We start from the raw sequence: 14,186 nt of genomic DNA, 5'->3' as shown, positions 1-14,186 counted from the left end.
TGGAGGGAGGAACTGGTCAAAGCAGATAAAGCAGAAGAGACGGCTAGAGGGAGAGAAGTGAAAGCTATTTGGCTTCATACCAGTGGAAGTGGAGATGACTGGAAAGATTGCTATAAATGAAAACTAGGGAAAAGAGTAAGGAAAGAGAAAAGGTGATGGACCATTCATCTATATTCCATTACTTTCATTTTATATTCACTTATTTGGTTTAGGGTCAAGGGAAGCTTGAGATTATCCCAAAATGCACTTTGCACTGGAGCCTACCAAGGTGACACTGGACAGGGCCAGAGACACAGCGCATCCTGGATAGGGCGCTCCTGCAAGCTGCACCACATCAACCAATTCAATTTCATGAAGGTGAAATTGATTTGGTTGATTTGAAGGTGAAGCATTTTTCTAACCAAAAAGAATTTGGCATATAAGCGCTAATTTATTTGGCTATAGGCAACCTCTTTTTGCTATGTGAATAAAAAGCCTTTTTATTTGGGCAAAAAGTATCCATGTCTACAAGTTAACAAACCCCGCAGCCACCATTTTAGAGCTTTCCTCTTCCTCTCTGTGTAACTTCACTGGAAATGATTGGTGCAGTTCAAGAAGGGATACGCTTGTAGTGCTTGACAGCACTGCAGAGTCAGCTTACTGCCAGTTTTGTCACAGTGGTCAAACGGGATACTGTAAAAAAAAATCCATGTTGCCCCAGCAACACTGTGCTCATACAAAATATAAGTGACATATCAAAACCCTGCAAAAAGCACAGAAGCGATAGGCGAAGTGACAATTCATGGCCGCACAAAGTACAAGCAAACTCCAAGACTGCAAAGTGAAACCACAGCAGAAGTTTTTAAAAAAAATTGCAAAGTTCTTCAACTGGTCAACTGAGGTTTGTTCCAAAAGGAAAAGTTTAAATGTTCTACTAAAAAAACAACAACAAAACAAACCCCAACAATTTTTCAGCCTGCTAGAAAAATAAATTTGGCTCCCTATTCATTCACATTGTACAGGATTGAATTTTAATGGAATTGATCAGTTTAAAATGTATTAAGGTAGCTCAAAATGTTTTGAATGACTTTGTGGCGTTTTAGAGTGGGGTCATGTTAACAATCCATTAAAATTTGCCTTACATCCAAGAAAGTTCCTCAAGGTTAACTTAATAAGTTGAAATTTGACAAACAGCCAAAAAAAAGTGTCATGTGTATTTTCAACACAACACATCCTTTATTTTTATTACTACTTTTTTGCTAGCTATCTTATTAAAATCACAGTGAATCGCATGCTTGCTAGCTAATGCTAGCATTAGCAGGTAACGCAGCACAACCGCTCCAAGCAAGGTGAGAGAAAACCCAAGATGAGGCCAGTTTAGATCCCAAGCTTGGAGCATTATAACTGTAGTCCTCAAACCAATGAGGGGCTTCACATGGGCTATATTTGCAGATGTCACCTTCCAGGATATGCAATGTCTGTCAAACAGACTCTAACCAGCACAAAAACAAAACAGCGGTTCAAAGGCTAACCACATACAGTACTGTTCAATTTTCTTTTCATTAGTTCATGCAGAGCACAAAGCGAAGGCTTGTTTCATAATGGAGTTTGGACAGCAAACTATTCTCGTCTCCTGTTTCTGCCGCTGTTCCTTATTTCTCCCTTTCATTACATTCCTCTCCCTCTCTCTCTTCTCTCAGACACTTCTTGTCAATAGTGTCTTTCATCTCCTGTCCAGCCATGATTACAGTGGCCCAGATGACGATGCTGTTGCCTGTCCCATCAGAACAATAAACCCACTGTTAGCATCTTGGACACATAAAAAAATGTGAACATATAACACACATACAGTACGCGGTCAAAAGCATTTCTAAACCCTATCACAGACCTCATTGACTTCATCGTGCCGCATACCCTCACACATGTAAACTTAAGTGACATAAAACGGACCTTCCCACATGCAGTCAGGCACCGCGCGTGCACCTTAACATAATACACAAACACTTTAAGAGAAAGGAAAAGACTTGCTTGCAATACTAAATGACAACATAAGAACGCACAGTTATTTTTGAACATTTTTGTCTCACCTTCTCTGATGTACTTTACACATTCTATTAATAAGTGAAAACCACATAGCACGCGTGAACTCTGTGGCCATATTGCTTCAATAGCCAGCGGAGCTGAGTGCTGATGATTACAGGCGCTGTTTGACTAAACTGGGACAAAGAGATGAGAGGAAAGAGGAACACATGAACTGAAAAACACAAGGTAGTGATTTGAAAGTCTTTTCTTTTATGTTGGAATTAGATCAAAAGAAGAAAATAGCAGTTATTAAGAGGCAAATTTGCTAGAAATGTGAATGTGGATTCACAAATGATGAAAGAAAAATGGGACAGAGCAAACTGATGGGAAACCAATTTTTCTTCCTTTGTTGCCTCCCAATTCATGTCTCTGTCTCTCTTTTATATGGTTATTGTATTTTGTGCATGTTTATTTTTCACAGATTTACATTTTACAATTTTGATTTTTGCACTTATTTTATAGATTTAAGCTGCACATGTCTGTTTACATGTGTCATTTTATCTTATACTCCTTTGTGAAGTGTCCTCGGGTTTCTTGAAAAGCACTATAAAATTCTAAATTATAATAATAATTATTATTAGAAATATTATTATTATTGTTATCCTGTGGTAAAATCTTTCAAAAACTTGTCCAAAAACTTTTTTTATGACTTTATCAGTCTCCAGTATCATTGTGGAAGAATTTTGGCCCTCTCTTCTAAACAATGTTGCTTCATTTCAGTGGAGTTTTTAGGTATTCATTTATGAACAGCTCTCTTAACTGAAATGCTCGCCAGCACTTCAGTCAGGTTGAGGTCTGGACTTTGACTGAGCCATTGCAGCACCATGTTTCTTTTCTTTTTTAGCCATTCTGTTGTAGATTTGCTGATGTGCTTAGAACCATTGTCCCGTTGACTAGGGCAGGGAAATATGGCCAAAAATATTTATCATGATATATATTTGAAAATTTGCGATAACGATATAACTTACCCGAGACAAAATACTTTACAACTCCACAACTTTATTACTGCCAAAAAAAAAAACCCTCATCAATTTATTTTCACTTAAACAAGCAGCTGTTTTTACAGGTGTGTATCTGACGGACGAAAACCAAACCAGTTCCACATCACTGAAGTTGCACCATTTTCACAAACCAATTCTGGTTCATCTGTTTCATTCGCCCTTCTCATTCTCCGTTGCCGCCATGCTTTTTCCGCCACGTTCGTATGAGCGTATGAAAACAAAAACACTGCACCTGTGCGTTTTACCCATATTCTATCGCGATATTTCATTTTCTTATCATTGCTTAAAATTGTACCGGTTTTACTGTTAAGGTATAATATGGCCCAGCCCTACCATTGACCCAATTTGGCTGAATTTGGAGCACAGAAGAGTTCATGATTCTGTGGATGGAAAACAAGCCCAAATCATTACACCTCCACCACCATGCTTGACAGTAGGTAATAAAGCAGTTCGGCTGAAACGCTGCATTTGGTTTCCACCAAACAGGGTTCTGTGAATTAAGGCCAAACATCTCCACTTTAGTAGCATCCAGTCAAAGGACATTGTTCCAGAAGTGGTGGTTTGTTCACATGTAACTTTGCAAATCTAAGCTATGTTACTGTGTTCTTTTTAGAGATTAGAGATAAGACTCTTTCTCCTGGCAACGCTGTACAGTAAATTAGTTTTAAGATTTAATGTGCTAAAGTGAAGTCGGTAGAGTCTGAGATGCAGCTCTGGGGCTTTTTTGTATTTTCTCTAAGCATTGCACAGTCTGACCTTGGGGTAAACTTGCTGGGACATCCACACCTGGAGAAATTAAAAGCTTAAGACCAACAAACTTGTACAGAGTGTTTATCGTCACTACCTGTGCATCACTGCAGTATGCTGGCAAAAGGCGTCTGCAACGCCATACTAAAGCCCAAGCTTCTAAAGTGATGCAAAATACTATCTGGTGTTCTTGTTGTTCATCATTTAAAGCCACCTCTAATCACGAAAATATGGCACTTGATATATTACTTGATATATCGCATCATTAATTCTTTGAAGCTGATCAGCATCTCATCTGATAAAGGCCTTCAACGTGCGCACGCGTTTGTGTCAGGGCTATCCCGAAGCCCACCTGCCACGTCAGATGAAGCTGTTGAGGCATTCAGGTCTGCCCCGAGCTGATTTATTGCTGTTGGCACATCGATTGCACACACAGCCACAGACCTAAGCCAAACACTTAAGCAAATTTATACACACCACTTCTTCAGCATGGAGCTCACATTCATGCCTGCCGGCCTCGCTTCGTGCGAGTCTCTGTTTGTATATGTGTGAGCGTATTCAGCATCTGGTCAATCTTAATTACTTGTCAAACAGACATCCACACGCGTCAGCTTATATGTGAACTGTACAATACGTACACAAGGCATACATAATGAAACTTTGAAAACCTCAGGCAAAGTATAAACATTTATACAGATACCTTTTCCAATTTAAACACTTTTTTCTGGACAAAGAGCCGTAGAGAAAGAAAACGTTGGAGTTGGACTGAGCTGCTTGGAAACTTGACCTACATTTATTACCTTGTTGATTAAAGGAAGTGAGCCCAGAGGTTTGGATTTTAACTTATAATCACGTCACCATAATCATGTTGCTACAGCTTAAACAGGGTTTACGTCTAACTCCAAAAAGTTTCATTCATATTTACACCTGACGTTATTTGGAATTTAGCTGACCTTTCCTAGAGTTCGGAGCCAGTTCAGAGCTAATCAAGACGTTTAACCCGGAGAACCTGAAGAAGACCTAATTAGGAGAGACTTTCTCTCAACCAAACTCACAAATTATGAGTAGGCAACCACTTCGATGTAGGAGGAGCTGTTTTTCTGGCTTGTAGCTTGAACAGTTTCTCATGCTAATATTCACATTAACAGACCTCAACTGCTACTTTAAATTTGACGAGTGAGATAACAATTGCTGCTGTAATATTACATAAGTCTGGAGGTTTCTACTGTCAAATATGGAACTTCCTATCCAAAGGACTCTAGTTTTTCTCTGGTTTTTCTAGTTCCTTTCCTCCATAAATGATGTAACCACAGTAAAGTCACCTATTCTTTAGTGAAGTTCTTTTGTGAAACTTTGAGCTAAGGCCTGAGGAGAAACAGTGGAATACAGCATGCTGTTGTTAATCACGGGAGAAAACATACCCAGCTGTTTTGTTTCACTTTTACTTTAAAGGGGGTTTAATTTTCATCTCTGATTGGATAAGACTTGAAAAAACAATCGAGGCCACAAACTCAACAGAAAACTGTTTACCGTGGTTACAGACAAGAGAGCTAATGTGGGAATTTTCCATTGCAATCCTAAATAACCAGCCGTCCTAAGGTGACGCCCCGTATGGGACAATAGAGATAGAACTTGTTTAAGGTATTTTTTTAATCTCGTATATAAATTTTTTATGAAAAAGTAAGTCATTTGATGTCAATTGTACACTTCATACATGGAGCCTGAAATTAATGATGAAAGATGCGTCATCCAAATCAGTTGCACTGCAAAGACTTCATGTAATTAATTATTAAACAATAAAATATAATGCGAGCTCCATGCAGCAAATAAAAAGATGCTAGTGATTTCAGTCTGAAGTCAAATCAGATTTTATGCCAAAACGATACATAAATGAGAACATCAGCTGATTTTCTTTTAGATAAGTCAAGGTAGACACAATCAGCCTATGCTTAGAGAATCTGATGGGATCTTTTCAATTTAAAAAAAACCCTCCACGCTTACTGCAACAGATGGTAGCAAAATTACAGTCACAGTACAGGTCAGATAAGGACAGCAGAGGAGGAGATGTGGGAAGAGGGATAGGAGACGGACACACTCGTGAACGTGAGGAGATTTCTATTTGGAATCCATTTTCCAAAAGTCGTAATATTGACAAGTACTAATACCGCAGACTGTAGTCGACTCACATCCTCCTCTCCTGGTTTTCAACAGATGGACAGATATAAAGAAAGACAAGTAGGAAGTGAGGGAGTTAGCCATGTATTTCACTGAACAGTATTTATTGGTAATGTTGTTTTCTCTCTATGTGCCAGTGCTATATCTGCCAGTAATGATAACTGTAATTGCAGAAATGAAACCAAACATAGGATAAAAAGAATAAATCTCGTGTTTTGTTTCGTATGAAAAAACAAATGGATGATGCCAAAATCAGTACTACTGTATATGTCATAACATCTAAAATATTTAGACCCAGCATCATATTGGATGTCAGTATAATACAGACTCAAATTGCTGGATTTGTTTATCGTAGCATGCAGGGAGCTAACAACAACTTCTAAGAGCTAACCAGGTAGGGGGCAAAAATAATGACCTGACAAAGCACAATTTCCTGTTTCTAGCAAGATAAAATCAAGCTGCTAGTGTTTCAGCCGTCGGTTGCAAGTTGTTGCTTCTGTTTTCCCCTAAGTTGAGGCTGGTAGAGAGGATGACCAGCTGCACTTTCTCTCTGTGTTGATTCAGTAAGTCTTATGAAGTTAAGAGTAAAGTGTTCAAGTCAAACCTGATGCAATTACAGTTACACCCACAGTGTATGATGATGCAGCGGTTAGCGCTGTCGCCTCACAGCAAGAACGTTCTGGATTCGAATCCACCTTTCTGTGTGAAGTTTGCATGTTCTCCCTGTGCTTTTGTGGGTTCTCTCCTTGTAAACTGGACTCAAACAGTTCAAACACATACATGTTAGAGGGAATGGTGACTCTAAATTAGTCATAGTCGTGAATGGGAACATGAATGGTTCTCTATGCGTTAGCCATGTGACAGACTGGTGACCCACCAAGGGTGTACTCCGGCTCTTGCTCTATTACAGGCCCACCGTGACCCTGAATTGGATAAGCGGAGAAATTGGGTGGATGGATGGATGGTACTGGGCACTGGCTAATATAAGATAATCTAACTGTTCCAGGACTGCAAAACCTAGATTCATACGTGAATTCCCCAAAAAGACGTGTTTGTGTGAGTATAAAGAGAATGTGGGTCAGACTCAGTGTGTGTGTATGTGCACATGTGGGCTGCTGCACCATGCAGTGGGGACACAGTGGTTCATTTACAGCCGCATTCCACAACAGACACACTGACCTCACAACAGCTGCATGCACGCACACAACACAAAAGAAAGCAAACCGATAGAGAGCTTCACACTGCACACACACATTAACATCCTTTAGTTATATAGAAATCAGTTAAAAATAAAAAAAATACATCTCTGTGGTTTAACACAGTTTATTAAACACACACACGGAAAATTTGGTTCTAACAATATAAACGAGATGATGAGAAGGATGAAGCAGGCAGCGCAGTAATTTGACTTCATTCATAAAAAGCTGTTCACGCACACATGGAAACAGAAGCTTAGGTAAAAGTTGCATTCTAAGTATACATTTTTTAGGGAGCACACACAAACACACAGGCACACTCAAACAGACGCAGGAAGGCATAAATCTCCAGGGGAAAAACACACACTTGCATAAACACAGCCAGAGATACAGACAGACAAACTCCCGCTTGCACGCCCACAGATACAAAGACTCGCTCACACGCGCTTATTTTTCAAGCTGACAGGTGCAGATCAGCCATCACTCTTTCAGAAAGTGCAGTGGGAATCCACAGCGAGCAGAGCTGAGTGGATGAGCCTTAATCATTCTTAATCTGACTGAGTCTCGCCTACAATACACTCGCTCTGTCTCCCCCAAGCTCGCCAGAATGGAAAGGGTTTAAGGATTTTTTCCAGATAAAACGAAATCCTGACAACTGTTCCGCACTTTTGTTCAAAAGGAGCAAACGCGCAAATCACCTCAGCTACATTTCTATCAATTCTGCCCACAATAACTTGCACAAAGTCGTACCTTAAACACCAAAGATTAAAAAAATGTTGTATGTAAGTAGAGTAATATTAAAAATCCCTCTTTACATTTTTTTGTGATGTGAATTTTATTTCAACCTGTGTCATTTGTGAGTGGATTGCTACTCTCACTGGGCCAGACACACACCCATTAAGGGAAGCACTCACTATTAATTTTATACATGTAGGTGGGGTGGGTGATGATGATGATGATGAGTGTAGCAATGCAGTGAGAGTTTTCCCAGTCGAGGGGAAAGCTGGGTCATGCCTCTCAAATTAAAACACCTATTATAAAGCTGTGAGTAGGGGGGAAAAATGTTACCTATGCTTTTTACAGTTGTTGTCTGAACATTAGTGTAACCCGATAAAGGAGAGGACATGCTCTATTGTTTTGATTAAAGTACATAATGCATTAGTTTACAGCTGGCCATAAAATTACTGCAGACCCGGAGGGGGAAAAATGAACCGTAATGGTTGTTTGGTGGCACACAGCACATCCATTAAAATGATTTAGAGTAAAATATGTTTTAAGATAAGATAAGATAAGATAAGATAAGATAAGATAACCTTTATTAGTCCCACACGTGGGAAATTTGTTTTGTCACAGCAGGAAGTGGACAGTGCAAAAGTTATATAGCAAAATTAGAATACAATAAGAATAGAATAGAATAGAAAAGAAGTAAGAATACTATATACAGTATATAAATAGACTAAAATATACAATAGAATAAAAATAGAATGCAAATGCTTTATACAACTGAGTAAAAAATACAACTTTTTCAGAAAGAGAGTATTGCACTTAGTGTTATTGCACATGTGTGTTAGATCAGTTAGAGTCTTTGTTGTGGAGTCTGACAGCAGTGGGGAGGAAAGACCTGCGAAGTCTCTCCGTCCCACACCGTGGGTGCCGCAGCCTGCCACTGAAGGAGCTGCTCAGGGCTATCACAGTCTCCTGCATGGGGTGGGAGATGTTGTCCATCAGGGATGACAGCTTAGCCACCATTCTCCTGTCACTCACCACCTCCACTGGGTCCAGAGGGCATCCTAGAACAGAGCTGGCCCTTCTGATCAGCCTGTTCAGTCTCTTCCTGTCCCCAGCAGAGATGCTGCCGCCCCAGCAGACCACACCGTAAAAGATGGCTGAGGCCACCACAGAGTCATAGAAGGTCTTCAGGAGTGGGCCCTCCACTCCAAACGACCTGAGTCTCCGCAGCAGGTACAGCCTGCTCTGCCCTTTCCTGTAGAGGGCGTCTGAGTTATGAGTCCAGTCCAGTTTGTTGTTCAGATGAACACCAAGGTACCTGTAGCTGTCCACAGCCTCGATGTCCATACCTTGGATGTTCAGTGGTTGCAGTGGAGGATGCTTGTGCCTGCGGAAGTCTACCACCAGCTCCTTGGTTTTACTGGCGTTGATCTGGAGGTAGTTCAGCTGGCACCAGTCCACAAAGTCTTGAGTCAGTCCTCTGTACTCCTTGTCGTCCCCATCAGTGATGAGGCCGACTATTGTAGAGTCATCAGAGAACTTCTGCAGGAAGCACTGGGTGGAGTTGTGGGAGAAGTCTGCAGTGTAGATGGTGAAGAGGAACGGAGCCAGAACCGTTCCCTGTGGGGCCCCCGTACTGCAGACGACCCTGTCCGACACACAGCCCTGAGTCCTCACACACTGTGGTCGGTCGGTGAGGTAGTTTTATTAAAGAGTTAAACATTTTTGAGTTTCTGATTATCATGTCACACATCCCCCAAAAAACAATAAAAAATAATACAAAAACACAACAATCTACTCCACTACAACAACATGAAAAGTCAATGTTTTCTTTTTTTTATGGATTCTTGCAGAAATGTCAACAGCAACTTTTTGCCCATGGAAGGTACGAGTGTGTCGACACCTCTTTGTTGTTAAAAACATTCATATCCATCAACTGGTACCTGATGTTTGCGTGTGAGTGTTTGCCTGCACTAGTTTTCTAGTACTGTCCTTGAAACAAAAAGGTGGAGGGTGGAAGCGGAGCAGCAATTCAAACTACTTACACACAAGTACAAACAAACAAAAACAGCAGTTTTGGGGTTTTTTTGTTATTTTTGTGTTGATTTGTTTTTCATAGATCTCGCCTCTGTTGTTGAGGTCATGTGCATGGGCTGGATCACAAAGATAATGAACGCCAGTTTGCAGCTTGCGTTGCATAGCTAATGAGGAGAAACTACACAGTCTTTTAAAAAATGATAAAATCTTCCTCTAGGCTTTTAAGCATTATTAATATTTTGCATAAATTACAAACCCTTTAAATTGTCTCTTCTAGTTATTACTCATACTTGGCCCCAGCGGTTCAGGTTCAGTCCAGTTCAGTTTGTCTTAAGTTAAGCAAGACAGCTGATACCCCGGTGTCTCTGACATCCACCATGTTGGTGTTGTTCCTGCAACATTAAAATAATGCTGGTTCATGATGATTCTTGCAATGTCACAACATAGAAAAAAATGTCTTTGTTTACAAATAAACAAATGGTAAACATTGCATTTGTTTTATTTATTAATTTGTACAACATAATAAATATATGATTAAGCTAGGTTTTCTGTTAGCCAAATGTACTTTTTAATAAATTTGCTAACTTATTGGCTAATGCTAACTGAATGCTTAGATATCATTTATTTAATTGCAATGTTGATCCTAGACGAGCATTAATATGATGATTTAGCAAATATTAACACAGGGCTATTAGATCATGCCTGATACCCCAACCGTATCTGTTGGAGGTCAGCTCTGACGGTTAGTTTAGCTTAAGAAATCATCTCTAATAATTAGAATATCAATGCAAAGTTCTTTGCATTTTTTATATATATTCTATATTCATTGCATTTTAAAGTGAAAATGCAATTTTTGTGTTAACCTTGACGGTTATTGCTTAAACAGTATGAATACTCTCACTCCATTTCATCAAAAACAACCACAACATAGGTAAAACTGCTGACTTGTCGCTTGTCCAGATGGTGATCACTGACACCATCCAAAAAGGGGATATGCTGCAGGTCTTTGCTGAAAAAGGCAGGCTGTTCACAGAGTGCTATATTGAATCATGTTAAAATGTGGCAGGAAAATGTGCATATGGGACAGGGATGATGACAGGGATGTTCAATTCAAGAATTTGGGAGAGCTTCACAAAGGATGGACTGAGGCTGGTGTCATTTGTCTGTGTAGGTTCTTAGTCATGCAGGTCATGGTAGACTTAAAAGCTTGAAAAGAGATGGCAACTGGACTTTAAGTTTGTGAAGATGTTTTGCCCCTCGTCCAAGAGGCTTCCTCAGTTCTAAAAGCAGTGGAGTGGAGAGTCCCAGGTATTTAACCCCTGGTGGGGGTTGTCCCCTTTGGAGGTGGTCCTAAGGGTCGTTGACCCACTATATCATGTTGACACATTAACCAAAGTTTGAAAAAAGACGGGGGTCATTACCATCACCAGGGATTAAAGGTAAAACCACTGTGAGATTGACCCCACCCTATCATGTGACCTATTGAGGTCACCTAGGGTAAGATGTGAATGGAGGTTAAAGTCCCTGGGAAGAGATATCAAGACTGTATTGTAGGTAGTTCATAACTGGTGTCATAATTCACTCCATGGCCTCTTTTAGTCCTCTGTCAAAAAACCTGTCTTCTCAGTCCAAAATGAGACACTGCCATCCTTTGTCCTTTAGGTCTAAGTGTACAGCTGAGTCTTGTCTGCTCGAGGTGGCTCTTCTATCTTGTGCGTTTGTATAATGGCTGTTTGGTTTCTCCAATGCAGACGTCCGGTTACTCCTTACTTTACAGCACAGCATATACTATGTTGTTTAGCTTGCGTTTGGGAGTTTTGTCCTTGGGATGAATCGTTTTTTGTCACTTAAAGAAGTCCTGTTGCCTTCTGTTTTCAAACTCTTAAGGCAGGTGTGAGAGCATGAAGAGTTGCCTCACACAGGTGTCTTCAGGAAAGGGACTAAAATGGTCAGATTCCCAATATCAAAATTTAAGTCAGAAGAGCTATACCTGGGATAAGAAGAAGTAGAACTGGGTTGTTTCTCAGTGGTCTAATATCCTCTTTCCAAATGAAAGAAAATCTGGCACTTCATTTGGAAATCAAGGCTTTAGATTCCAAGGGTCCAAGAATCCAAGGTGTTTGAAGTCCATATGAAGTTACTGAAGTTTGCAACGCTTTGTCAATGCTAGCATTGGTGGTGGTCCAAAGTCAACGCAGCCGTCTACCAGGAGATTTTAAGCCACTTCATGCTTCCTTTTTGGAAGAGGCGATTTCCTTTTCCAGCAGGACTTTGCACCAGTGCCAAAACTACTAACAAATGGTTTGGTGACCATGTTATTACTGTGCTTGATTATCCAGCTAAAGGCTACTATTAAAGCAACCTGGGCTTCAATGACAACTGAACAGTTTCAAAGTTCATTGCCTCCGTGCCACACCACCCTGATGGAGCAATCTACGACAAAGGAGCCCCAACCCCCAGCCGCAAGTACTGAGCTTAAAATGAACATTTCAGGACATTTCTGTATTGTAAATGCATTTTTGTTTAATCATAGGATTTATTCTACTAATTTGAGATATTGAATTTCTGTGTTTCATGAGCTATAATCCAAAATCACAAAAATTACAGCCAATATGAGCTTTTTCAATTAAATTAAACAAAAGATGTTTTCATGATATTCCGAATTTTTATCCCACCTGCCTACAGGTGAATTTTCTTTCTACCTACTTCATGGTGCATAACGACACATGTACCTTACAGACTTAAGTGTTACCATGAAGAATAAAATGGCTTTCACGGTATTATCTGTTCCCATGTTACGTACCAGACCACAGGGACTGGTGAGAGTTTAATCATATAAACTGTTTGAGGAAATGACACATCCTGTCCTTTGTGTTAAGATTACGGTCTCCTTTAATACAAAACACCAACATTTCCTCTCTTGCGAACAGAAAATAATTCTAGCATGACCTGGCATCCTACATGCGGCAGGCACACAGACTACTGTCCAGCAGCAGGGTATTAACAGATGCTTGAGTGGATAGAAATGTCAGAGAGAGCAAGAGACAGGTATTTTTATGTGCTGACAAGCCTTTAATAATAAAAAAAAAAAGAAAAGAAAAAGAAAAGAAAAGAAAAGAAATGACTCTGCAGTTGGATTATTTCCACGATGGGTGTTGAAATCACTGCATGGAGTGTGTGTATGTGTATGTTTATAGTCTCCAAAGAGGGGACCCTGCAGCTAAAGCCATTTAGAGGGGCTTTAAGTGCTTGAATAGGCCCAGAAACACTGTTCTTTATCAGAGAATTTGCCGTAGATAATCGAAGCTGGCTCCCAACCGCAGAACAGCAATTTTGCAGTTTAAGAAAATGAGCTGGAGAGAGCGATGAAGGATGGAGATGGGGGGAAAAGAGAAAACAAGAAAAGAAAGAAACTGCACGGGCCATTCATTTGAACTCGGAAAATCAGTGCACTTGAGTGTGTGTATGTGTATGTGCAGGTACATCCATGTAGAAACAAAGGACAGACTATAGAAACAACGGCATAAGGAGAATCGAAGAAGGAAGAAAACGTTATACAAAGTTGCTAATGGGTCTATGTATAGGGAGGCAGATGGGAAAGTATGTGCGTACTGTAGTTTTATATCCAGAGGCAAGATGGATATCACCATCTATCCTGGTTGAGAGACTTTATTTCCTAACTGCAATAGAAACCTGTTTTATTGTTGCGGCAGTGCCGTAACACCAGCAATAAACTGGGGTTGTTAGTACAAATGTTCAGTTGTCATTAGCAGAAATGTAAACACACTGATGTGGCAACACCTGCTCTGTACGAGTCTGAGAATAATAGTAATAATAATAATAATAATAATAATCATTATCAAGGTATATTTTCATTTTAAGGACTTTGAAAGTAAATACTCCAATACCATTAATTATAATTACATAATGCACCAAAGCACAGGTGCAATTATTACCACAGTTATGCTATAGATGCGGTCTTTCTAGCCTATGCCTTTCAACCAGTGCATGCTTGCTATATATTTATAATACTGGAATTACTGTGACAGACAGGGTTAAACATAATGTTGTTTTCAATAATCCCATATTAGCTGTCCTCTGAGCTCTGTTTTTGGTTTCCAGTAATATGTTTGAGTGCTGAAAGCATCCCCTCACTTCTGCAAAGCTAAGCGGAGCTGCAGTGTTAGATGGCAGATAGGTTCATGAACAAGTGACCACTTTCACATTGTCCTGTTGTTTG

At 40.0% G+C, this 14,186-nt stretch overlaps 1 protein-coding gene across 2 annotated transcripts in view; it reads right to left on the bottom strand.

The window, feature by feature from the left end:
• LOC100695575 (plexin-A1) overlaps nucleotides 1-14,186 on the bottom strand; it is a 310,610-nt gene that overhangs the window by 267,580 nt on the left and 28,844 nt on the right. The window lies entirely within an intron of this gene.

This window comes from Oreochromis niloticus, linkage group LG20 (genome assembly GCF_001858045.2).
Source record: "Oreochromis niloticus isolate F11D_XX linkage group LG20, O_niloticus_UMD_NMBU, whole genome shotgun sequence".
Classification (NCBI taxonomy): Eukaryota; Metazoa; Chordata; class Actinopteri; order Cichliformes; family Cichlidae; genus Oreochromis; species Oreochromis niloticus.
This window is presented reverse-complemented; position numbering and strand designations above follow the sequence as displayed.